The 27485-nt window shown below is 42.0% G+C and overlaps 1 non-coding gene across 1 annotated transcript; it reads left to right on the top strand.

The window, feature by feature from the left end:
- Window positions 1-3179: 3179 nt before the first annotated feature.
- Window positions 3180-3286, top strand: LOC141588828 (small nucleolar RNA R71). Its single transcript, XR_012519798.1, has one exon. It is a non-coding gene; the product is annotated as a small nucleolar RNA R71 (small nucleolar RNA).
- Window positions 3287-27485: the final 24199 nt, after the last annotated feature.

Genomic DNA, 27485 nt, shown 5'->3' with positions numbered 1-27485 from the left:
TCAAGTAAGCAATGGTGGAATTCAATCAATTAAACAAATTAAACAAAAAAACCCCCAAATCAGTCGGGTTTTCGAACCAAACTGCTAAACCCTAAACCCTAATTCCTTAATAATGTCGAAAAACAAGCAATTAACAACAAAGGAAATATAGAGAGTACTTACTTGATGACGAACCCACAAAAAAAACCAAGAAAATCGACACAAATAGCAGCAAAAGACGGATTTTCGATCGAAAACCCGCAAAACCCTAATTCCCAAATTGACCGCAACGAAGGACAAATTTTAGGGGGTGAATGGGGGCTTTGGTCGATTTATTAGCAAGGTAAATAATGTGGGTACTCGATTTGGTATTAGGGCAAGAATTATGGAGGAAATGGGAGATTATAAATATCGCAAATAAGGAGTTGAATGAAATTAGAATGAAAAATAGAAGTTAAAGAAGTAACTTCCTGCGTGTAATAAGCAAAGTCTCTCGATCGAGTGATTTGAAATCACTCGATCGAGAAATGTGACCTCCAACCTGCTCGATCGAAAACAATTCCTCTCGATCAAGGATTCTTCATTTTAGGCATTTCGATCGAGTGTCTGAAACCACTCGATCGAACATTTTACTTGGGCATTCCTCTCGATCAATTACAAAAACTACTCGATCGAGTTGTTTTCTCGTGTAACTCATCCCAATGCGATATAAATTCCCCAAACCTGTATAAAAACACGCAAAAACATATCCCGACAATACCAAAGCATAAGGAAACAGTCTATAGTCTATATTCGCTAGGCTAATTAAACTAATGTCTAACAATTCTAAAAAAAAACGCAATAAAGAAATACAACGGAAATTAAAAAAATTTTACAAATTATTACACGAGGCATTCCCCGCTTATCTTCCAAAACATTTCAGTAGCCCATAAGAGGGCTTCTGACTGGAGGAGGTCCCTTCAGCATCTTTGACCATCCTCTTCGATCACCATGAATTCGAATTTGAACTAGTGGAAGGAGAATAGTTGACGTCCACGTATGCACGAACTTTCTTCTTCCCTTTGTCGTTCCCATTGACATTGACATTGGCATCTCCATTCTGATTGACTTTAACCGTACTTTGACTGTTGAGAACTCCAGCATCCACTCCATCTGTACCTACAGCAAGGAAAACAGAGGAATGTTCCTCCTTTTCGCTCTTAGTCCGAGGCGGAGGGGTTACGATAGCAGCACAAAATTCAACATTCTCTGCTGGAGTGTCTATATCCGAATCAGTAGAGGATAGGACATTGCAAGGTTGAGCTTGCATGGGAGCCCTACAAGATTTACACTGATGAAAAATTAGTTCTTCATCTCCGACCTGAAATGTAAGCGTCTTGCCCCCGACATCGATCACTGCACGAGCAGTGAATAAAAATAGTCTCCCTAAAATAATAGGGGTGTGAGTGTCCTTGGGGATGTCAAGCACTACAAAGTCTACGGGAATAAAGAATCTCCCGATCTTAACAGGTATGTCCTCTATAACTTCTAGTGGTCGTGATATACTACGGTCGGCCATCTGAACGGTCATATTAGTGCAATTAAATTTGGTCAGACCGAGTCTCTTAGCGAGAGACAAAGGTAAGACGCTCACGCTAGCACCTAGATCGCATAGCGCGTTGTCAATCAAATGGGTTCCTATATGACACGGAATTGAGAAGCTACCAGGGTCAGTCTGTTTAAATGCCAACTTATTCTGAACTAAGGCAGTCCCTACTTCAGTTAAAGCTACCGTCTCATGACCATTTATGTGCCTCTTAAGTGAAAATTTTTTTTTCATGAATTTCAAGTAAGAGGGTACCTGAGTAAGCAGCTCGGCGAACGGAATAGTAACATGTAAACTTTTTAGGAGTTCGGCAAATTTTCCGAACTGTTGATTAGCTTTGTTGCTCTGTAATCGCCTCGGAAAGGGCACAGTGATAGGAATTTCAAGCCCTTTATTCCTTTCTTCCAATGTCTCAGCGGGTTCAAACTCTTTTCCACTCGATCGAGTCTTTTTACCTCTCGATCGAGGCATGTCAGGTGACTTTTTACTCGATCGAGCATTAGCAGCTTCTCGATCGAATTCCTCTATATCCACAGTGTTCGATCGAGGCACACTTCCACTCGATCGAGTGGTTACAACCTCTCGATCATATCCTTGAATATCCAGTTTACTCGATCGACCACCAGAATCATTCGATCGAGTAATATCAGCTGCATTTCTACTCGATCGACCACCAGAAATCAGTCGATCGAGTATTTTCTTCGTGCTAGGCATATTTTTAGCATTAGACGCCTGTTCATCATCAATAATAGCACTCTTCGGGTCTGATATGTCATCTAAAGTTGACAATTTTGGTCCTTCATAAGGACGACCACTTCGCAGGTTAATCAAGTTTACCGTCTCGTGTGGATTCTTCTCAGATTGAGACGGCAAATGACCCGGTTTTCTTGTGGATTGGCTCGCGGCTAGCTGAGCAACTTGAGTTTCAAGTGACTTAATTGAAGCTTCTTTTTGTTGGTCACTCATATGAATATGCTTAGTTAATGGCTGGAGCATCGTCTTCAACTCAGTCAATTCACTTACTCCACTAGAAGAAGCTCCTTGGTTAGGTGGTGGAAAGGATGGAGGTTTTACAAAACCTTGTTGAGCCTTGTGAGGAGGGACATAGGGTTGTTGCTGCCGTGATGGAGGAGTAGGATTAAGAACATTCTGACTGGTCTACCTCAAATTGGGATGGATTGCCCCTTGGTTATTGTAATAGGAACCTCCTCCTTGCCTATATTGCTGAAAGGCAAGGACTTGTTCCTTTTCTGTCAGACAGTCAACAGCAGTGTGACCGTCATTGCTCCCACATCTCTCACAAGTGACAGTTTCCTGTCTATTCAACAAATGAACCGTTTGTTGATCACCAGCTTGTTGCATCTCCAACCTATCAAAACGATCATTCATGGCTTCCAACTGAGTCAAAAGTTCACTATGAACTGAATGGACTGTGCGAATACCATCTCTCGGGTTCCCATACTCAGCACAATGGGTCGCCATCTCCTCAATAATGCCCCACCCCTTATCATCATCAATATTCTTTTGGAATCTCCCATTAGATGAGGCATCAAGTATAGCACGATGGTCATCGTACAACCCGTTGTAGAATTGGTTGCACAAAAACCACTGATCAAATCCATGGTGAGGAAGAGACCTCACTAGCTTCTTGAATCGACACCAAGCCTCATAGAAATTCTCATCAGGTGCCTGTTTGAAACTCGTGATCTTTCCTCTCAGATGATTAGTACGTTATGGAGGAAAGTACCTTTTATAAAAGGCAAGAGCGAGAGTTTCCCAGTTGTTAATACCGGCTGCTGTACGATCAAGATCAGTGAGCTACTCCCTGGCTCCATCAGTCAGTGAAAAAGGAAATAAGACTTCCTTTATCTTGTCTTGAGTCACTCCCTTTGTGGCGAGAATGGTAGAACAGCAGTCAGTAAAGACCTCCATATGTTTTTGCGGATCTTCACCAGCCACACCTCGATACAAGTTCCTTTCTACCAAATTTATATAAAACGGACGGATATCAAAAGTGTTACCATCCTCAGTTGAGAGCTTGAAACCTTTGGGAATCGAGGCAGCTGTGGGCTCTGAGTGACTCGCTGTGTTAGGCATCTTTACTGGCTTGATAGAAGAAATGAGATTGTCTTCTTCACAAGACGGGTCTTCTGCGAAAAGGAAATGTTGTAGTTCGGGTTTGAAAGTACTCAAGTCTTTCTTTCGAATCTCTCTTTGCAGACGAAGTCTTTGCCGAAAAGATCTCTCTGGCTCAGGATCAGCTGGGACTAATTCCGACCTGTTTGACCTAGGCATACACAACACTGAAAGAAAATAAGTGAGAGCTGCCTCAAGGAATGAAAATTCCCTGAGACGGATAAAAATAAACGAAACAAAAGGCAGATAGGGCTATTGCCTCCCCGGCAACGGCGCCAAAATTTGATAATGTCGTTTCTGTACCAAAAATACACCTAAATATACTAACGGAAGCTAGTGATAAGTAGGGTCGATTCTCCACAGGGAGGCAAGATATCTGTCTAACGGTCCGTCTATCTAAGTCACAAAATGGGGGGTTTTAATTTGATTTCTAAACTACTAAAAAATTAAAGGAAAGTGAAATTAAGCAAGAGCAATAAAAGCGAGAAAATACGATATAAATGATCAGATAAAGAGAGTATGCCAGGATTTCGGTTCACCATGATAGTTAATCGACTCAGCTGCAAATAGCCTAGACAATCTACTGTGAGAAGGATTAGAGAATGGTCCTTCCGGTCCACTTTCTATCCTAAATTTCCACTAATTTAACTTTCGTCTTCATTAGGGTAGTCTACTGTTCATAGCAGGTCTATTTATTCCAATCTTCCGATCAAGGAGTAAAGTTAACCAGATTAATGTAATTTAGAAGCGTGCACTCAACTAAATTGATGTTACAGTTAAATTGCTATGGTCACAGATTCTCACATGTAAATTATCTAGCCTATTCGCTACATCGTCACAATCCTACCATGGATTCCCTAATCCTAACATATAAAGAATTAGCTACTCATGTTATTAAGGGTATCAACAATAATAATAATAAGTATGCTAATGAAAGACATAATGAAACAATAATGATCAAACATAAACAAAACTAGGGCAAGAGTAATAAAAGGACAATAAGAATTAAAGCAAACAAGTATTAAGATTAAGAAGAGTAAAAGAATGATTACAATCGATACGAATCCGGCGTGGAGAAAAATCCAAAAGCAAAGGAAAAAGGTTGAAAGTTAAGCAGTAAAGTAAAGTAATTAAGAGATTCAGAAGTTTTAGCAGTAGAAAGTATGTGAAAAGATAATTAATGACCTAATTACGACTTCCTTATATAGGGAAGCGTAATACTTAACAAAACAAAACATCACGGGCTTAGTAAACCCGCATAAGCTAATAAACCACTCGATTAAATGGATTCAGACCACTCGATCGACGTCTTCTCCAGAATTTCCTCTTGATCGAGCAAATAAAGCTTTCGATCGAGGAACTCCAATAATCACCATTTCGATCGAGCAGATAGAATCACTCGATCGACCACTCGTGTCAGCCAAACCACTCGATCGACCATCAATTCTCCTCGATCGAGTGTTTTTCCACCAAGTCAGCCTCTAACTCGTCTTTGGCAGCTCCCTTAACCTTCCTTCACGCACTCCAAGGCACATCTCTTGCTCTAATAACTCCCCTCTCCTCATAATGCATGCTAAATGGGACGGATAAGGCGCGGTTTCACTACTTTCAGGTTCATTTCTGCAAATCATACAAAACAAACCAAAGTAGCCGATTCGGGGCATTTTGCAATACATAACGGTACAAAAGGCATAGAAATGCGTGCAATAAACGACTGAAAAGTCTATATAAATTGCACGTAATACCCCACTAGAGAAAAGTTAAATCTAAAATTTAAAAAATAATGAAAAAAACACCAACAATCAGATCTAAAACTTTTTTAAAAAAAAATTAAAAACTAAAAACTAAAGCAAAACACAGAAGAAAAAAAAAAGGAAAATAAAAATAAAATAAAATAAAATAAAACACCACCATCATCGACATTTAACATCACCATCAAAACTTAAAAAAAAAAAGTAGATCTTAAAAAAAATGAATGCCTTAAAAGGCCAACAACCACCGCCATCACTCTATAACAACCACCAACAAAACCAAAATCTGAGATGGCGGCGTGAGATGGCGGCGTGAGAAGGCAGGCGACAACACTGTTGTTTTCATCGTGAGTGTGGGAGTGGTGGTGGATGTGGGTGTACGGTGGTTGCAAATTGGTGGTTGGAGAAGAATGGGAAGGAGGATGAGGTGCGTGGTCGTGTTGTTATCGCGGAGGGAGTCGAGGTCGGTGGTGGAGCTGGTTGTGGGGATAATGTGGTGACGGAGGTGCGCGGTAGGGGTTGCAGCAGTGGTGGAAATGGGAGGAGAGGAGGCGCGGATGTAGGGTGTCGTGTGGGAGTGGGTGGTGGTGGGCCGGTAATGGTGGTCGGGGGTGAGGTGGTGACTGGTGAGTTAGTGAGGGAGATTTCAAAATTTTATTTCTTTGGACTTTAGAGGGAGGGAGTGAATGATATTATGTGAGATGAGAGAGAAATAAATGAGAGAAAAATGATATATAGTAAATTATGGTGGATTAGTGATTAATTAGTGAGTGAGTGATTAAATTAGTCCATAAATCCCTTTTTTTCTTCTAATCTCAGCCTTCCATTTTCCTCGTCCAATGGCTTGTATGAGTACTTATGGACTCAAGGTTTTGGGGTGGACTTACATGATCCGGTGAGAACGAACACTCGGTGAGAACGGTGAGAACGATCTTAATAACCAACATTCAACACGTCCCTGATACTCACAACCAAATTTCATTTCTCACCCTCATACTCCAAATCTAATAAAACTCATCCCCATCCACCACTACCATGACCAAGCACCACCACCACCAGCCGACGCCGACGCACACCACCAGCCGACGCCGACGAGCAGTCTTACCCTGTCTCTTTATCTCAATCGCCGGAAAACAGCTCGTATGTTGATATATGTTGCCGGAAACAGGTCATATACACCGGCAACTACTAGTTTTAGCACATAAATGGCCGGCAAAGGCGGCTACCTTCACGACGGAGGCCACCATGACCAACTCCGACACCATTGAACAGCACCAATCTCCAACATTATTGATTTGCGAACCTAGATCTCAATTTTCCTTTCCGATTTTGAGTTCCACTCAGTGGATGGCTCGGACTGAGTTTGGGCGTCAACCCAGATCCTTCCCAGAATATTCCTCTTCACCCTTGATTGGTGCCTAAGATTTTTACAGTCACGCTCTAATGCTAGGCTAATCTCAACTCGACTTCTTCCTGGTGGAACTGTCAAAATGACTTTTCATAAGAGTCCAGGTGATAAGTTGGAAAATCTATCGATTTCATGGGGCTAATTTGATGAAACAAGCTTTATCAATAACTAATCTCTTGTATTTCTGTTTTATCAGGTGTGCAATATGTTGTCACAAGCACCTTGTTTGTAAATGCGCCCAAAATATTGAAGTTACAGTGGCATCCGTTTACTGTGATTTCAAATGAGAATTTGGAGCCTGATACACTCAGTATTGCCTTTAATAGTGGAGCGAGTTGGATAGAAAAGATACACAAAGAACTTTCATCTTCTCTTAAATGGGTTGATTTTGTGTGCTTGTTCAATTACGAATGGTTGCACCAGAGTTGGGCATTTGCCGAAAATGGTCGTCGGCGTCTGTTGGTTGTGGTGGTGGATGAGGAGTTGGAGATTGGGTTAGAATCGTGCATCAAGGAAGCTGAGCGACGACGAGCAGATGCATTTGAGAGCTGACCAGCAAGGTCAGCAGTGATCTCGTCGATGTGGCTACGGCGATCATCAAGTGGTGTCTCATGTCTGTGGCCGCTGTCGAGTTCCAATAACGTTCTCACAACATATTTGATGTGCTTGAATTATGAATTTAAAGCCCTTTTGATTGTATTGGAAATAAATCTTTGCAAAGAATGGTCACCGTACTAATTACTAACGTGTTAAAGATTGAGTCGAGTCAAAATGCCTAATATAATTAATTAGGCCCATAAATTGGTCTTCTCAACTTGTGATAAGATCCATTTTACATAAGTGTGGATGTGGGCCCACGGGGGTAAAAAGCGAGCAAGCTTTTGGTATTTGTGGAGTCGCCACCAATTTATTGTGGAAAATTGGAAACCGTTCGAATACCTCATGTCATCTCAAGACACAAAGTAGTGACATGAACACTAAGAACTCATTACCCTTAGCATTCTATGTCTAGAATGACTCTCGTGGATGCCAATGAACACGGATGTTCACAGAGATCTGGAGTAAGGGGTGAGGGTACGTAGGAAGAAGCTCTTTTGATCGAACACCTAATCCCGCCCGCCTCGATAGCGGCCTCTACTAATGATTAGGGAAAATCGTCTATACTCGATGTGTTGAAGGTTATATGCATGCAATGAAACATCTATTAGATTAATCCTAGCATGTGAGAATTAACTAAGTCGGTGAAACACGTAATTTAGCACGCATTAATGTCGAGGTAGAAATTTTGGTTAATTACATGTGAAAGCATACAAACAAATGATAATAAAGAAATACAATAAAAAAAATACAATAATTGAAAATTACAATAATTACAACGGGTTAATTGATTTACGTCGAAAATGCATTTAAAACGGATGGTTTTTAGAAAAAGAAAGAATGAATTAACGAATAGACAATTAGGTGATAATACGATTAATAGTTAATTAAATACGTAAACTAATAACTAAGTCAAGGCAAAAATGAGAGTTCAGAGACAGAACTCAACCGAATAAAGTGCGAGCCGCGTTTGATTTGATGAGGCGCGGCACGACCGCGTCGTCATTCTCGAGTTGATTAAAGTGCTGTTTAATTGCAAATCGTTAATGTTCATTGGTGAATTTAATGCTTGATTATCGATATTTGACTCGGATAGAAGTGATTTAACATATTAGTTACATGCAAATTGGTCATAAAAACAATAAAACATGGACTCAAATTAATTACAAGATGAATTATAAGATTAATGAATCAAATAAACTAAATAGGTTAATTATGTTATTAATGACGAACTAATGATGGTGATAAATAACAGATGCAAATATACCAATGATGGATTTCAGAGACTCAATATTAATGAATCGAACCTCTAAAAACCCGAATTGGTTTAAATGATGAAACCCCGCAAATATGAATTATAAGGGATTTAAGTCGGGAATTAAAAGATGAATTAATTAATAATGATTTACATGTTAAAATTATTATACTAAAAATACCGTGTTAATGAAACATGAACAATTGAAGACAAAACAAAGACAATCAGACGAACAAAAGACGAAGGAAGAAGAAGAAAGGAAGCAAGAACTGCGGCAGCCTCAGGAAGAGGCGCAGCAGTTGCTGCGTCCTTTCTCGACGTTTGTCTCCTGTTAATCCGTAAAAAGGTTTTGAAACAAGGTTTTATAAATCGGTTTTAAGTGTGTTTTCGACGTACATCTTACAATTGTGATTACAAAAAATAAAGAACAATAACAAAAGATGGGATTTACACCGTCAGACTTACATGTTTGACGAAACGAGATTAACTAAGTTAACGTTTAGTGATGCTCGACTCGAATGTATGATGAAAGTGCCCTCTAAGTGGAAATTAGACAAGATTGATTAAGGTTGATTGATGTGGAGTTGGTCAAATTGGTCGGTCATGAAAAACGAGGCTGGTACTCGGACTCGGAAGGATCCGAGCTTACGTGGTCGAAAGTTCAAGCACGTAGGCGCCAAAAAGCAAGAGCGTGGTCTAGAATGCAAAGGGAGAAGAGAAGGGCGGACACTCGCGTGAGAAATATGAGAGGCCGAAGGTCTCTATTTATACTAATCACACGGAGGAAATAGGGTTACGGAAGGAATGATCCGGAAAAGATTTGAAAATACGCAGAAAGGAGCTGGGGAAGAGGCGCAGAAGCCACTGCGTCTCTTGAAAGAGGCGCAGCACCTGATGCGTCCTTTGCCAAGTGGTTTCCTCCTGCGGAAGAAAGATTTTCACGTTTCTATTATGGAATTGCGGATTGATCTCAATTTTCTTAATATTTATAAAATATTTCCGGGATATAATTTTACCAAAGAGATTAAAAGATTGAAAATATGGAATAGAAGTATCCGGAACATTCCATAATATTCTGACTCGGCATTTTAAACTATTATTAGAAAATGAAGACGGTTTTTGACCCGGACTCCAAATGTACTCTAATTACGATCAAAACGATCGTATCGGCGCGTAGATGACAACTATGAGGTAGACACAAGTGTTTGAGCTATCACTTGACGATAAACTTACGAACTGTCATAAATCGCTCCGTGTACCAAACATGCGGCCCAATCATCACCGGGTGGCTTGCGGGAGGTGCAGAAATGAGGTATCTACAAAGCCCCCACTTTGACTGAGGCTTGGACAAGGCGAAAGTTAAAGTATAGCCATCAGGTCAATCGAAGATTACAACCTGACGAATATGGCGACGCGAGGCGGCTCAAAGGGTTTGAGCCAAGGACCTGTCGTTGGGAACATTTTAGAGTCTGTCGACTATCGGGGAGGGTCGTTTAAAGTTCATTAGACTACGTAAGGAGGCTCGCCAGCCATAAGAAGAGACCGTACCTGAGATTCCTTGAGACTCCAAGGAAAGGCAAAACGTGATATCGAGAAACAGCAGGACGTAGACAGGAACTGCTGGGAGAAATCTGCTTGGGTCGGTTTTCAAACAAACTTCGGCAAAACATAAGGTTGATGTTGATCTCCACGTGTTGAGAGGGACGATTGGCTATCTGAAACTCTCGCTGGGGGAACATAACTGGGACTAATCTCCACGTCTTGAGAGGAACAATTGGCTGTCCAGAACTCTCGCTGGGGGAACAGAATAGAGGTGTGTCAAAACACCTGCCAGAGGGTACTCACTCGTTGTGACAAGCAAGGTCTTGACAAAAATATCGCGACGGTTCGCAGTTGGCTTGAAGATACGGGTCCGAGCGAGAAATAAATGTCAAACGGACCAAATATACGATATATGGCATTGAGGAAGAGGCGCACCGAAGATGGGCCCATAAATAACGAACTTATAAAGAATCTTCGAATATTGAGTTGGAGGGAAACTGAGGAAGAGGCGCAGCAAGAGCTTCGACTCTTGGAAGAGGCGCAACACCTGCTGCGTCTTTTCCTGGGTGTGGCTTTTTCCGAGTAAAAACTCGATAAAACACGGGTTTTCTTCATAATTTCGAAACACAAATCCTCACAATACTCTCTCAAATTCCAACCATTTCTCGCCAAAATTTGATCAAAAGCTTGCATTTGCCATGGCTAATCGAGGTATGTGTATTATTTTTGCATTAATCTACCGTATTCGATCAAATTGGATTGACAAATTAGGGTTTCCAACCCTAAAAATGTCGAAAATTTGGGGCTTTTCCCCCAAACGATTTTGCCTTGTAAAATTGACTTGGAAAATGGATAATTGGTAGTATAAGGATCATAACCCTGTACTCATTTTGAATTTTCATTGAGTTTTGAGCATTTGAATGAAATTGAGACGGTCTCACAGCTGAACCGTAAACTGCTTCAAAAATAGCCTTAGGTTTGCCCATTTGTGATGAAACTTGATATTTGGAATCCTTGTATGATGGGTAAACTTCCTACCTTTTCGTATTTTTGATTTGTGACGACTTTTTCAGGACACTTTTCTAGGGCATAATCACCGTAATAACGAAATGCTGTCGAAATTCCAACTCGAACCCATAACTAGGCTTCAACTTAGGCTTGAATTTACCCATATTACCACATGAGCGGACGGGTTTGTGGGAAAATGGCAAAAGATGGCAAGAAAAGAGCGATTTGGGAGCTTTGAAAACTCTAAAATCTCCTAATTAAGGCTTGTCGTCCTTTGACGCGGCCTAAATTCACTTCAATTTTGCAGGTGACGAGGCATCTACGTCTGGGAGAGGTCCCATTGATGTGGATACCATTATTGACCCTTCTCGTATGCTCGAGGAGGCGTTAGAGCAGGCTTTTACTGTTGCAGTGGCGGCTGCTGAGGACGAGGTCATCGAGGAGGAGGCTGTCGAGGAGGAGGAGGCCCCGAGACGGGCCAACGTCGGACGAGGTTGTCGCCAGCTGAAGGGAGCACCGGAGTGGGCTGAGAGTTGGGACAGCAGACACCTCATCTGGGCTGCGGAGAGTCACCTATCCTACAGGACGGTGAAGAGCTTGGTAAATTGAATTCATCACTCTTTCGTTTTCCTTCTTTCATTCTTCATTTGTTATTCCTTTTCCTTTGCATTTGAGCTAAAGATAGCTATTGCTTTGAATCGAAATAGGAGGTCGGGAACATCCGGTCCTTCTCGGGTTACACTACGATGATGGAGGCTTACGAGAGGCTGTCAGCGGAGGAGCAGACCATCATTGAGCGAGGAGCATTTGGTGCCTTGGTACGAGCTTGGAGGGACATCAAGGGAAGAAAGATTCGGGCTAACCTTAGCCTGGTTCGAGCTTTCCTTGATCTGTTTTGGGACATGACCTCTACCTTTCACATGCCTTGTGGCGAGGTTAGGGTCACGTTGGAGGACTACGGCATGATTTCTGGCTTGCTGTGCGGGACCGAGGTTGTGGAGTGGCCGGAGACAGCCATAAGGGTGGACTCGGTTGAGGCTAGGAGCTTGATCTGCTGGAACCTGATGCCGAAGGCTGCTGCGGTTCCTGGGTTGGTGCCGAGTTCCTACGTCCGGAATTACTTTGCTGGGAAGAGAGCGACGATGGTGGTGATCGACGGGAGGGAGACGGGTCCTCCTCCCTGCACTGCAGAGCATAGAGCTCGCTTGTGGCTCTAGTGGTTCTTTTCTTCGATTTACCTAGGAGATAAGGGAGAGAGGCTGTTGACGAAGCTTCTTCCCTTTCTTTCTAACCTGGGTGACCTAGGCCGTTGGGACTGGGTCACTGCTAGTTTTGCGGTCCTCATTCGCTATATGAGGGCCATGGTTCATCCGGAGTTGATGGAGAAGGAGACTTCTCCTGCCACCGTTGGTCCTGGACTATTGATGGAGGTATGCACCTTCATATCATGAAAGATCATTTCATTTTCTTATCAAATCATGAAAGATCGTTATTGAGTATCTTGTCTTGCAGGCGTGGGTGTACTCCTACTTTCTGAGCCTCGCGCCCAAGAGGACGGAGCCGAGGGAAAGAGCCTATCCCGTTGTGAGGGACTGGGTGATGTGTCGCACGAAGAGTCAGCGTTCCTTTCACGAAGTCTGTCGACGGGACGTGAACGCTCTGCAGTTGCATGGCGTGAGTGTACTCGACTCACCTTTCTATGTTTGCTTTCTCATTTCTTTCTTTTAGAACTGATCATACGAATGACCTCTTGTTTGCTTTTCATAGTGGGTGCCCAGGCCTTGGGTGGACTACACTGGCGTCCCTCCTTTTGTGGCTAAGGTCCTTCGACCTAGGAGCTCGAGCCGGTTGCTTCTACGGACGTTGATGGATCCCGTGTGGTACCTGGGCGAGCGTTTGGCTCGTCAGTGCTCTCGAGATGTCTTGACGGTCCCCATCGATCCTCCTCGGACGATGTTCAGGGAGCCTTCCGATGCTGAGAGGGAGGCCGACCTGGCAGACGTTGGTGGCGACGCCCTTCTTCTCCCTGGCGAGGACTACTCGGCGTTCCTCTACCGGAGGTTGGCGTACTGGACGGTCGTGGTAAGTGCTTTCTTCTTCTTTTGATTGTCTTGAAAACATGATGAATGATCATCGATTATTGGAAACCTTTTGTATTTTGCAGGAGGTTGAGATGGCGGGCATCGAGCCCCCAGCGTACTCCGAGCCCCTCGAGTACACTGATGCGACAGGGATGACAACAATCTCCGAGTTGCGCGACTTTGGCATGGCGGTGACAGATGTTGGCCTGGACGAGTTGCAGCATTTGATTCGGAGGGTAAATTCCCCAATTTGTATATAATTTTTGTATAATAATACATTTGCTTAACCTTGTCCAATCATTTGAGAATCCTTGCTTATACAGGTTGCGCCATCCCGGTTCGTGGCTTTGTGGAGGGTAGCTAACCGGCTACGGGCTACTGCTGCCGAGGCACTTGCTAGCGGTCGAGAACGTCAGGTATGAACCTTCCGTTTACATCATTTTTGAATTTTCTAACTTCCTTTATGTTTGAAATGATTGACATGAGCTAATTGTTATCATTTGCAGAGGGAACGCGACTTGGAGCGCGAGCTAGCGCAGTCCCGGGAGGAGACAGCTCGCCTACTGAGGGAGCTAGAGGTCCGTGACGCCGAGATCGCTTCTCTCGAGGCGAGAGTTACCGAGTTAGGCGGCGACCAGTAGTAGTTTGCTTTTTTTTGCTGCTTTTGTTGGTTGTACTTTATGCACTTTGTACATTTTAGACCTCGTTTCGGACTTCATTTTGTTTCGGATTCGAGCCCCCAGTTTGGTGTACATATTCCCTTTTTGGTTGTATATATGACGGTCTGAGTGCCTTTGCTGCTGGGTTGCTTGTTTGTACCTGCAGGTTAGGTTTGAACAGGTTTGGTAGATGACGGTTTACACCGTAATACTGCCGAAATTTACACAGAAATTGCACATAAACACACATATTTGTACATATGGCCCAAATTAGCGCAAGACAAAGACTCGCGAAAATGCAAATAATTTGTCGAAAATGACCAGACGGTAGGGAGGGTTACCCCCTAAAAAAAAGAAAATGAAAACATATAAGTTTGAAATGAAACGAGAGTGAAATGATTCCCCAAAAAAGAAAATTAAAAAAAGAAATGGATAATTTTGAAAATGAATAATTAAATTGGTGAAATGATTCCCCAAAAAGGAAAATTAAAATGAAATGGATAAGTGTGCTGAAATGACGAAAACGCCAATGTCGCCTCGAAATGCGTGCCCGTGGAATTTAAGAAACTCGAAATATGGTAATTTGACGGATTTACCAAAATAATAACCCGTATGAATAGGAAATTATTCTTTGAGGAATTAGGAAAGATCCAACGCGGAAAATCACAGAAATACAGCTGAGGAAGAGGCGCGATGAGTCGCGTCCCTTTGAAGAGGCGCAGCAGGTGCTGCGCCTTTTCCTCAGTGTGTCCGTCCTGACAGATTTTAGGAAACAGCTTTTAGTATAAATATAGACGTCGATGGAGGTTTTATTCACATAATTCTTTCGTCTTTCTTTCGTCTATTACTTAAAAACTCTCCAACATGAATACTTTAGAAATCCGTCTCAAAGAATGGACGAGCGAGTTCTCTAATGTGGAGAAACACGATATGGGTGCCTACAACTTTGGATCGATTTTGAGTTTGAAGTTAATCAAAGTCGTGAAACCGTTCTTGGATGCTTGTCTTGAGTATTGGAACCCGAATTATCACGTGTTTGCCTTTCCTGGAGGCGATATCTGCCCATTCCCTGAAGAAATTGCAGCAATTGGTGGTTGGGACCCGGAACATTTGCCTGATATACCCTCTACTTCTCAGGGGTATAAGAACAAATTTAGGGATTTGCTTGGACTGACAAGGGCTGAGGTTGACCGTCTTGTGACCTCAAAAGGAGTCCGAATTATTGATTTCATCAATAGATTCATAAATAGGGCAGACCCTACTATTTCCCATGTTGCGAGACGTAGGGCATTCGGGTTTTGCCTTTTGCATGTTTATGTCCTCCAAGGGCATGTTGATGAGGATTTGAGAGGTGACCCTCGCTATTTGAGCCTAGTTGAGCAGATGGAGATGCGCAGAAGCCCAGCTTGCCTATGTTTAGGAGAGATCATGTTGGGGTTAGATAACAGAAAAGCCAATCGTGACCTTTCTTATTTGGGAAGTCCCATCATTTTGCAGGTAAAAGAACATAGATTTCTTTTTATCTTCTTTTCTTTTTTTTTTCGATTTTAATACCTGCTTTTTTGGTAGGTTTGGCTTATGGAGCGCCTTCGATTGATCGAGCCCCCAGTTAATGTTCCTGCTTATCATGCTCGCTCAATTGCAATGAGGATCAGGCTTTATATGGTGGACTTTACTCGAGTCTGCAACTACTGGGAGAACAAGTTGAAGAACGAGGATGGTCCCCTGATTATATGGATCGTACCATGGTGGCATCTCAAATCTGTTACTGGAGTGTCGTCTTTGGATCCTACCCGATCGGTGCGCATTCCTGGCTTGGAATTTATGATATGCATATTCCCAGAGAGACTGATGTGGCAGGTTGGATTGAAGCAGACGATTCTGAAGCTTGATACTGTTCCTCAGACTGCCATGGCGCTTACTACTGAGAGCCGAAGAGAGTGGGCCATCAAATGGGCTCAAAGAAACATATAGTTCCTAAAATCTTCTGTTAGTGCACTAAGGGTATCGGATTCCTACATGCAGTGGAGGAAGGCTACTACTCCTGAGGAGTGCGAGAGACTAAGGAAACGCGAGCTTGTTGACTATAAGGTTCGTGAGGTAGAGAAGGAGAAAGAGAAGCACTTGACCGAGGGAGAGGAAGAAGCCGGATTTCGAGTTATTCATCCACCGAAGAAACCGAGGACTTCTTCTGCCGTCGAGATGGTGGTTGATACGAATGGCAAGGCTAGACCGCGAGAGAGACCATTGGTGATTAGGTCTGAGATAGCGCATGAGCGCCCGGCTCGTGGTCGAGACAAGAAATATGATAAAAATGACAAAGGCAAAGGGAAAATGGAAGAATAGCCTAAGTCTTATTATTATTTTTTATTATTATCATTTGTAACAAAAAAAGGTGGGGTTTTTAGAATCCTAACCTATTTATTTTAGCATCATTTTATTATGTAGCATACTATTATTATTATGAAAAGAAATGAATAAAAAAAGGTCATTTGGTTATGAAACCGTTGTGATTTTCTTTTATTATTCTTGTCGAATTCCAAATGCATATGCAAATGTCCTTCTATTTACATTTGAAAATAATGGGTTGTATCCTGTGAAGGATTGCCTACATATTCATTTAAAAAAATGAAATCAAACCCTTGCACGTAGTTCAAGTAAATGTAAAAGAATAATTGTTTTAAGCAAGAGCTTGTAATGTACTAGAAAATTAGCATGAGCTTTACTTACTCTTAAATCACAATTCAGTTTATTTGATGATATGAGGATGACGATTTGTCAAAATGCAGGAGCAAGGTGACATGGGCTTTATTGCAGCTGGCCAGGGGCCGTTCATATTCCGTGCCGCGGGAGCAACACATGAGGTTACGCGAGGCGCGTTTTTGTCCCTATTCTAGGCATAGTAACGCTTCAGTTGGTCGAGGTTTGTCGGGTTGGCAAATTCATTCCCATCTAAGTCTGTGATTCTAACCGCACCCGCCGGGAGTATGGATTTGACTAGAAATGGTCCGACCCAGTTGGGTTTGAACTTTTCTCGTGGATCGACAGGTAAAAGAGCTCTAACTGATTTGAGCACCAAGTCTCCTTCTTTGATGTTTCTTAGCTTAACCCTTTTGTTGAAGGCTCGTTTGATACGTGCCTGATATGTTTGCACATTATGTAATGCACGCAATCTACGTTCATCCAAGAGGATGAGCTCTTCATATCTATCCTTCTTCCACTCGGCTTCTGGAATTTGACTTTCGAGTAAGATACACAAGGATGGTATTTCTAGCTCGACTAGTTGCACGGCTTCCATGCCGTAGGTCAAATAGAAAAGGGTGGCCCCAGTGGGCGTTCTAACATATGTGCGATATCCCCATAAGGCAAATGGTATCTTGCTCGGCCAATCTCTATAGTTATCAATCATTTTCTTGAGGATTGTGACAATCTTTTTGTTTGTTGCCTCTACTGCGCCATTAGTTTATGGTCTATATGGCGAGGAATGGTGATGTTTGATCTTGTACTTGGCTAGCAATTGCTCAGTCTCAGCCTGGAAATGTGACCCATTGTCACTGATGATCTCATGTGGACAGCCGTATTGACAGATGATATTGGTTTGTATGAACTTTTCCACGTTCTTGGCTGTGAGACTAGTGTAGGATGCCGCTTCTACCCATTTGGTGAAATAATCGATCGCCACCAGAATGAAACAAATGACCTCCTGTTCCTACCGGGTGATTTTTCCGATGATGTCAATTCCCCAAGCAGAAAATGGCCAAGGAGATGTCATGGTGTAGAGTAGTGAAGGAGGGACGTATTGCATATTCCCGAAGATTTGGCAGTTGTGGCAATGTCTGATATATTTGATGCAATCGGATTCCATTGTTGTCCAATAATACCCAAAACACGTGATTTTCTTTGCCATCATTGATCCACTCATGTGAGGGCCACATTCTCCATCATGGACTTCTTCCATCACTTTTCGTGCCTGTGAATGATCAAGGCAACGCATGATCACACCAAGAGGTGTTCTTTTATATAATTCTCCTTGCATTAGGACGTATTGGGAGGCTAGTAAGCGTATAGCACGTTGTCCCCTCTTGTCCATATCTGGTGGATAGGTGCCATTGAGTTTGAAGTTCAGAATTGCTTGGAACCAAGGTTCCTCTAGGTTTTCTTCTTCATCTGTAATTTGATGTACATAAGCTGGTTCTGACCGTCGTTCGATGCATAAAGGCATTTCTACCATGTTATCCGGCATATTAATCAAAGATTCAAGTTTTGCAAGAGCATCTGCAAATTGATTCTCCTCTCGAGGTAGGTGTAGGTAGGTTACTTAATCGGAGAATTGGGCAACTTGGTCTATCCTGGCTTGATAGGGTGCTAGACTTTCACTCCGAATTTTCCAAGATCCCGTAATTTGGTTGATGATCAAAGATGAATCTCCATGTACTCGAAGATTTTTTATGCCTAAACCAACTGCTGCTTGTAGTCCAATGAGGCAAGCTTCGTATTTTGCCGCGTTATTTGTCACCTCAAAGTCGAGTATGACAGAGAGTGGTGTATGTTCGCCTTCAGGAGAAATGAGCAACACTCCTATTCCAAATCCTCTTAAATTTAACGCTCCATCAAAGTAAAGATCCCAGGAGTCTATATCTGTTTGGAGCATTTCCTCATCCGGGAATGACCAGGTATCTATTGTTTGTGCATCATTGATGGGATTTTCTGCGAAGAACTCGGCAACGGCGCGTCCTTTTATGACTTTCAGAGGTACACACTTAAGATCGAACTCTGAGAGCATCAAAGTCCATCTTGCTAGGCGTCTGTTGAGAACGGGTTTTTCGAAGAGGTATTTGACAGGATCCATTTTGGAGTATATCTTGACGGAGTAGCTAAGCATGTAGTGACGTAGCTTCTTTGTTGCCCACACAAGAGTTAGGCATGTCTTTTCGAGTGGCGTGTATTTGCACTCGTACTCCAAGAACTTCTTACTAAGGTAGTAAATAGCTCTTTCTTCTTTTCCGACGGTTTGGGCTAACATGGTGCCCATGGCTGCTTCAGTTACTGTGAGATATAAACCAAGAGGTTGATCTCGTTGGGGTGGCATGAGCACTGGTGGTTTGGCTATTATCTCCTTGATTCGGTCAAAAGCCTTTTGAAAATCATCGTCCCACATGGTGTGATCTGTTTTCTTTAACTTTTTGAAGATAGGTTCACAGATCATGGTGAGTTTTGATATGAATCGACTTATGTATTGCACTTGCCCAAGAATCCTCTAACTTCTTTCTCTGTTTGGGGTTGCGGCATTTCGATTAAAGCTTTGATCTTGGAAGGGTCTATTTTTATTCCACGTTGGCTAACAACGTACCCCAGGAGCTTGCCAGACGTTACCCCAAATGCGCATTTCTGCGGGTTAAGTCTCATGTTGTATTTTCGTAATCTTGAGAAGAATTTGCGAAGGTTCGCAATGTGCCCCTCTCTATCTTTGGATTTGACAATCATATCATCTACGTATACCTCAACTTCTTTATGCATCATGTCATGTAATAGTGTAGTTGCGGGGCGTTGATATGTTGCTCCGACATTGATTAACCCAAACGGCATAACCGTGTAGCAATAGGTACCCCATTGAGTGACGAAGGCGGTCTTGTGCATATCTTCTATGGCCATCTTGATTTGGTTATATCCCGCGTATCCATCCATGAAGGACAATAATGCGTGATCTGCTGTGTTATCCACCAATATGTCGATATGTGGTAGAGGAAAGTCATCTTTGGGACTTGCTTTGTTTAAGTCTCTGAAATCAACACAAACACGGATTCTCCCATCCTTTTTGGGTACGGGTACTACGTTGGCTACCCAGTCTGAGTACTCGGAAACTTTGATGAACCCGACTTTGAATTGCTTATCGACCTCTTCATTGATCTTAAGAGCCCATTATGTCCTCATTCGACGAAGCTTCTGCTTTACGGGTTTGAAACCTGGTTTGATTGGTATTTGATGCGTGCATTATATATGAGTATTTCGTACTTTATTTGCACGCATTTCTATGCATTTTGTGTAGTATTTAGCTACAAATGTCCCCCGAATTGGCTACTTTGGTTTGTCTTATATTATTTGCATGTATGAACCAGAAAGGAGCGTAATCAAGCCTAAAACATGTCACTATGCATGCATTTAGGACATGAGTTGAGTCGGAGCTTGGAAACTACTATTTTGAGATGCGCAAAGAAGTAAGATAACTAGGCGAGCAAAGGAATAACTTCAAATTAATAGTGCTTACTTTGAAGAGCCATATCTCGAGTTCTACAACTGATCTTCAGGTGACTCCAATTGGATATGAAATCTTGTCCTCTTAGCTTTCCAACCCCACTGGAATCGTCCTGTTTTCCCAAGTAACGAAGAAATGGCAGCCGTTTGAAGTTCAATGCGCGAAGCAGGAATTGTGCGCTGGAAAGTACTCGATCGAGTACAATTGTATTCGATCGACTCCTTTTTCTACTCGATCGAGTATTTGAATTTTATGGTTTATTCGATCGAGTATTTATTTCACTTGATCGAGTTGTTTGAGCTTAATTTTGCTCGATCGAGTGGTATAAAGTTACTCGATCGAGAGGTTTTGATGTTACGCGGGATTAATTAACCCGTGTTGGGCTTAATTTCGTCATGGACTTTTGTTTTCCTATTTTAAGCTTTCATAATTAGGTTAATGAGGAGGTTCGACTCTTCTTAGAACGCAACTCTTACCCTCTTAGTCTCTTCATTAAACATTCTACTGTAACTTTACTCTTGGATCTCTTTTGATTGGATTTCTGGTTGTTCTTTACGCCGGAATTTCTTGTGATTCTAATCTCCTTTCTCCTTTTAACCTTAATTTCTTTATTTCCTTGCTTTAATCTTTTCTTTTTTATCTTAATTATTCTCCCCTAATCTCATTTTATGCTTAATTTCTGTTATTTCATTATGTTTCCAGTTAGCATATTCATTGTTATTAATATTGACCACATTAGTAATATGAGTAGCTAAGCTCTTTTATGTTAGGACTAGGGAATCCATGGTAGGATTGTGACGATGTAGCGAATAGGCTAGACAATTTATTTGTGAGAATCTGTCCCCATGGCAATTTAATTGTATCACCAATTTAGTTGAATGCATGCTTCTAAATTATCTTAATTTGGTTAATTTCGTTCCTGGATCGGAAGATTAGAATGAACAGCCCTGCTATGAACAGTAGACTACCATAACGAGGACGGAAGTTAAGTTAGTGGAAATCTAGGGTAGAAAGTGGACCGAAAGGACCTTTCCCTTACCCTTCTCACAGTAGATTGTCTAGGCTATTTGCGACTGAGTCGATAAACTGCCATGGTGAACCGAAATCCTGACTTGTTCTCTCTTATTTGATCACCTTTATTAAATTTTCTGTCTTTTATTGCTCTCTCTTTACTGCTCTTCCCTTTAAACCTTCGTTAGTTTAGAAAATCAATTACAAAACCCCCCCAATTGTGACATAGATAGACGGACTACAGATAGATACCTTGCCTCCCTGTGGAGATCGACCCTACTTGCTGCTAGCTTCTGTTAGTTGTATTTAGGTATTATTTTTGGTACAGAAACGACAGTATCAATATTCTGTGCTCTGCGATATCCCTATCAATCCCTGGCATGTCTTTATAGAACCAAGCAAAAACGTCTTTGAACTCGTGTAAGAGGTCTACAAAACTGGCCCTTTCGGCGGGGCTCAAGGTTGTCCCTATACTGAGTTCTTGGGTTCTAATTCGGTCCTACGTTGATGGGTTCCGTGTTTTCTATAACTGGTCCCCCTTCCCCCTCTTGTAGTATTTCTTTGGCTATGTAGGGAGGTATTTCGATTGAGTCTGGGTCTGGATCATCCTCATTATCATCATAAACAGAATTGCATTCAGAATAACACAAAGAGTAAGCAGAACCTGATTTATTCATATTAAAATTTGAGAAAAGTTGAAACAAAGAAGCCATCTGTTCAGTAGTCAGTGGCGGTAAAGGGACAGCCGTTGGGACATTTCCTGAACTAATGTTGCTACTTGATGCTAAGCTAGGAGAAACAAGGGGAGTGGGAGTGACGACAGGAGGAGACTCTCTAGGGACTTCTCTAAACTCCGACTCTGACTCCGACTCTGACTCTGACTCGAATTCATCGTCTTCTGGTTCTCCTTTGAACATCTCTCCTTCTCCAGTGGTGAGCTTGAAGAGTCTTCCTTGGTTGTTTGTCCACTTGATCGATTTTCTCCATCCTTTCTGCTGATTCGAACTGGTTTCTGTGATCAATGCGGTAGGGTTGAAGTGACTGTCTTGAACTATCATGGTAATGATCTCGTCCTGCGCGGCTCTAACAAATCGATCTTCCCCAAATAGTAGGCTAGTAGCTTGTTCGTCTAAGCAAGGTGCTTGACGAGTCTTGACGGTAGGAACCGTTTCTAGAGGAATGAAGTAGCAATCGTGAAAGATCTCGATTCCAGCTAATCTTCTTTCGAGATAGTGCCAAGGTTCGGGAAACCCGTGAAAGAGTTCTAGACTCCCCTCTCTAACGAAGTATCCATTTAGGGTAGGGAGGTAGGTTCGCATTTGGATTCCCACGTTCTTGCGGTTTTGGAATTGCGTGAGCATTTCTAAAGCTTCCTCCTTGGTGGGTTGTACCCTAATCCGAGCGGTATTCTCTGTGAGTTTTCTTCTTTGTAAGGTGCAAAGGTATTTCTTCGGATAGGATTCAAAGGCATTCCCGGAAAGTATCCCTGAGATTTGAGCATGTGGTTGACCATTAAGTTGGAGTAGGGATTGAAGTACAAGGGTGCCAACTCGCTTTCTATGACGTTTATGTTATAGAAGCCTCCAAGTTCATATACTGGATCCGCAAGTACTTGATTACTTGACCTCTTTTCTATTACCGCTTTGATGGGTGACGAAGTGATCGTCACCACTTTACCATCTAGTGGGATCTTGATCTTTTGGTGGAGGGTGGATGTTACCGCTTTGGAAGCGTGAATCCAAGGTCTTCCCAGAAGTATGTTGAAGGATGCTTCGATGTCCACTATTTGGAAGTTAACCTTTCGTTCGATTGGACCCGTGGCTATGGTAAGGTTAACTAGTCCCACCACTTTTCGTCGTTTACCATCATATGCGCGGACACCTTGGTTGGTAGGGGTCCAATCTGACTCTTTCATGCCTAATTTATATGTCGTTTTCAAGGGTATGACGTTGACTGCTGAACCATCATCTACCAAAGTCATTGGCACATTCTTCTTTAAGCAAATGACCGTGATATAAAGGGCCAAGTTGTGATTAGCGCCGAAAGGTGGCAAGTCTTCATCCGAGAAAGTAACAGGGTTACTTAGCTTAGGTGACTCTTGGAAGACCAAGTTGACTATGTCATTGGGTGTGGAGTCATGCGCCACACTTAGTTTGGCCAAGGCTTGCAGTAAAGCTTGGCGATACGGGAATGAGCTTGCAACTAGTTGCCAGACTGAAAGATCAGCCTTTGTCTTCTGTAGTTGCTTTAGCAAATGGTCAGTAGAGGTATCTTCATTATCATTTGGTGTGACAACGTTTGTATTAGTGATTGGACCGTTTGCTATTGGACCATTTTGAGAAACATTTTGATATGGACGCCCTGAACGAGTAAGGTGGTCTACATCTTGGTCCTCACTGTTTTGAACTATTTCCTCACTGACTTTGACTAGGTAGTGTTCGGTGAGGTACTCATCTTCATCATCATCGGCCCATACTCCATTGACAGTAACAAGTTCTCTCAACCTTATGATTTCAGCCTCCAATTGGATGATTTGGTCGATTAGTTCATCAACAAAGGCTACTACTTCTTGCATTGTGGCATTTTGACAGAGGTTTAGTGGCGCACGTTCTTTGGGTGTTGCATTTGGATCACGTAGGGTTGCCACTACACTTTCTAATTCTGAGACTTGCATATTCACGCTCTTTGCCCATGTGATAAAGTCGGTGATAGTAGGGGAAATTGTGGAGTAATTCCCATTTTTTTCTATTGCATGGATCTCATCTTCGATTGGAGAAATGAGGTGTGAACAATCTAAGGTAGATTCTTCACTTGTAATCATCAGAACTCCAAGAAGATTCTGAGTATTGTTAGGCTTACCTTCAGGCGTTATTGGTAGGCGACCGTCTTCAATCATGTCTTGGAGTACATGTTTTAGCTTGTAACATTTTTCTGTATCGTGCCCTTTACCTCTATGATATTCGCAGTACGAATTCTCGTCCCAGGATTTGGATTTCTTTTTTGGTTCAGGTGTAGGCCCTATGGGTTGAAGCTTACCCTGTTTCATCAATCTCTTCAGAGCATTGGAGTATGTATCCCCAATATTTGTGAACTTTCTTTGTGGGGTACTCTTTTTCGATGGTTCGAGAAGGTTAACCTCATCAATCTTGCTAGTGGAGCCTTAAGAACGACTCGTTGAGCCTTGGTATCCACGGCCTACCGTTTTGGACAGGAGTCCTTTACGGATGTCATCTTTGATCCTTGTTCCCAGTACGGTTAAGTCCTTGAAGGTATTAATGTTTTGGTACCTCAAATGGCTTGCATAAATGGGCTTTAAGTTGTCCACGAACTTTTCCACGAGGGTAGCTTCATCTGGACGTTCGACAAGTTGGGTACTAGTCTTCCTCCACCTACTTAGGAAGTCGGTGAAGCCTTCTTTATCATTTTGGGTGAGAACCTCTAAAGTGCGCATATTGACTTGGATCTCGGCATTATTAGCATATTGTTTAGCGAACTCAATTGCGGCATCGTCCCAGGTGGCAATCTTCTTATGTTCTAGGGAATAGAACCATTGTCTCGGGATGGTGTCAAGAGATGAAGGAAAGATCCTTAAAAACATCTCGGGTTTAATGCCTTTAATAGACATGTAATCCTTGAAAGCACGGATATGGTTCAAAGGGTTTTCATGCCCCTTGAATTTCGGGATATCCGTCATGTTAAAGTTGGTTGGCAATTCGGAACTCACGGCCTCATACTTGCGGTTGTTTTCCCTATAGATATCATCCCCTTTGAGATACATTAGTTGTTCCTCCAAGTATTGGAGTCGTTTCTCAGCTTCAGTAGGGACCTATGGGAGGGTTAAATTCTTGCGCTCCCACGAAAGGTGGAGGATTTTCATTCACAAAATCATTAGGCACTTTGTTTCCTGGGGGAGGCAACCTAGTCTCTACAACAACAATTAGATCTTCGATCGTGTGGAGTCGATTATTCACTTGATCTTGGCTAGTTTGGAGACGAGCGAGCGCGGCTAGGATTTGATCATTACCATTCTGGGCTTGACTGTTGCTTGTGGTGCTAGTGTCAGGCATCTTGGAAACTGGTAAAGAGATCGACGACAAATCAGAACACGATCGACCATTATAGCACACTTACTGAAAGAAAAGGTTTGACTTGTGAAGTGGGAGTGTGCCACTTGTGTCAAGTAAGGTTTGAAAATGACAAAGCTTTGAAATATTAGTCCTATTCAACTGTAGTGTAGTTGTAGGAGTGGACTCGAAGTGAGGTTTTGAAATGGGCTTTTGAGGCCCGAATTTTGACTTGACAATTGGACGGAGTTTCGACTCATTTTGCGTTAATTTGGGCCATCTTTGAAAATGTTTACATTTTGAAAAGGATTTTATTTTACAAAATTTCGTCATGGTTTTGTTTACAAAATGGTGATCACGTATAATATAAGCATTTATACAAGCATTATAACGGGATGCTGAGTGCATTTAAAAAAGGGTTTTGGTTTAAAAGGTGGGTTGCCATACCGAACAATCAAACTCGGGGTCTGTGGAGAGGCTCGTACCAAACAGGAGTAAGGCCGATTCCTAGTCCATTTCCTCGAGTAGTGAAAGCCCTTGATACAAACAGGAGTAGGTACCAATGGTATGGTTGACGTCAATCGCTATCCATCCTTAGGCCCAAATAAGAATTTGGACCGTCTAGACGGGACGATTGGTCGAATGGGTTGGGTTGGGCCTTAGAAAGGCCGAATAAATGATCTAGGAAGACCGAGTCATGAAAACCAACAACTGTCTTGTACAAACTATTTCCTAACCTTGTTCAAGTTTCACCCTTGGCTACACGTAAGTGTATATCCCCAGCGGAGTCGCCAAACTGTGGACGCGGGCCTAGGGGGTAAAAAGTGAGCAAGCTTTTGGTATTTGTGGAGTCGCCACCAATTTATTGTGGAAAATTGGAAACCGTTTGAATACCTCGTGCCATGTCAAGACACAAAGTAGTGACATGAACACTAAGAATTCGTTACCCTTAGCATTCTATGTCTAGAATGACTCTCGTGGATGCCAATGAACACGGATGTTCACAGAGATCTGGAGTAAGGGGTGAGGGTACATATTAGGAAGCTTTTTTAATCGAAAACCTAATCCCGCCCGCCTCGATAGCGGCCTCTACTAATGATTAGAGAAAATCGTCTATACTCGATGTGTTGAAGGTTATATGTATGCAATGCAACATCCATTAGATTAATCCTAGCATGAGAGAATTAACTAAGTCGATGAAACACGTAATTTAGCACGCATTAATGTGGAGGTAGAAATTTAGGTTAATTACATGTGAAAGCATACAAACAAACGATAATAAACAAATACAATAAAAAAAACAATAATTGAAAATTACAATAATTACAAGGGGTTAATTGATTTACGTCGAAAATGCATTTAAAACGGATGGTTTTTAGAAAAAGAAAGAATGAATTAACGAATAGACAATTAGGTGATAATACGATTAATAGTTAATTAAATACGTAAACTAATAACTAAGTCAAGGCAAAAACGGGAGTTCAGAGACAGAACTCAACCCGGAACAGGCGCAGCAGAGCCGCGTCCTTTGGAAGAGGCGCAGCAGACGCTGCGTCTATTCCTGAGTTCAGTTCTGGCTGTGAAGCCGGAATTGCAAATCGTTAATGTTCATTAGTGAATTTAATGCTTGATTATCGATATTTGACTCGGATAGAAGTGATTTAACATATTATTTACATGCAAATTGGTCATAAAAACAATAAAACATGGACTCAAATTAATTACAAGATGAATTATAAGATTAATGAATCAAATAAACTAACTAGGTTAATTATGTTATTAATGACGAACTAATGATGGTGATAAATAACAGATGCAAATATACCAATGATGGATTTCAGAGACTCAATATTAATGAATCGAACCTCTAAAAACCCGAATTGGTTTTAATGACGAAAACCCGCAAATATGAATTATAAGGGATTTAAGTCGTGAATTAAAAGATGAATTAATTAATGATGATTTATATGTTAAAATTATTATACTAAAAATACCGTGTTAATGAAACATGAACAATTGAAGACAAAACAAAGACAATCAGACGAACAAAAGACGAAGGAAGAAGAAAGGAAGCAGGAACTGCGGCAGCGTCAGGAAGAGGCACAGCGGGTGCTGCGTCCCTTCGAAGAGGCGCAACAGTTGATGTGTCCTTTCTC

Source organism: Silene latifolia, chromosome 6, assembly GCF_048544455.1.
Source record: "Silene latifolia isolate original U9 population chromosome 6, ASM4854445v1, whole genome shotgun sequence".
Classification (NCBI taxonomy): domain Eukaryota; kingdom Viridiplantae; phylum Streptophyta; class Magnoliopsida; order Caryophyllales; family Caryophyllaceae; genus Silene; species Silene latifolia.
This window is presented reverse-complemented; position numbering and strand designations above follow the sequence as displayed.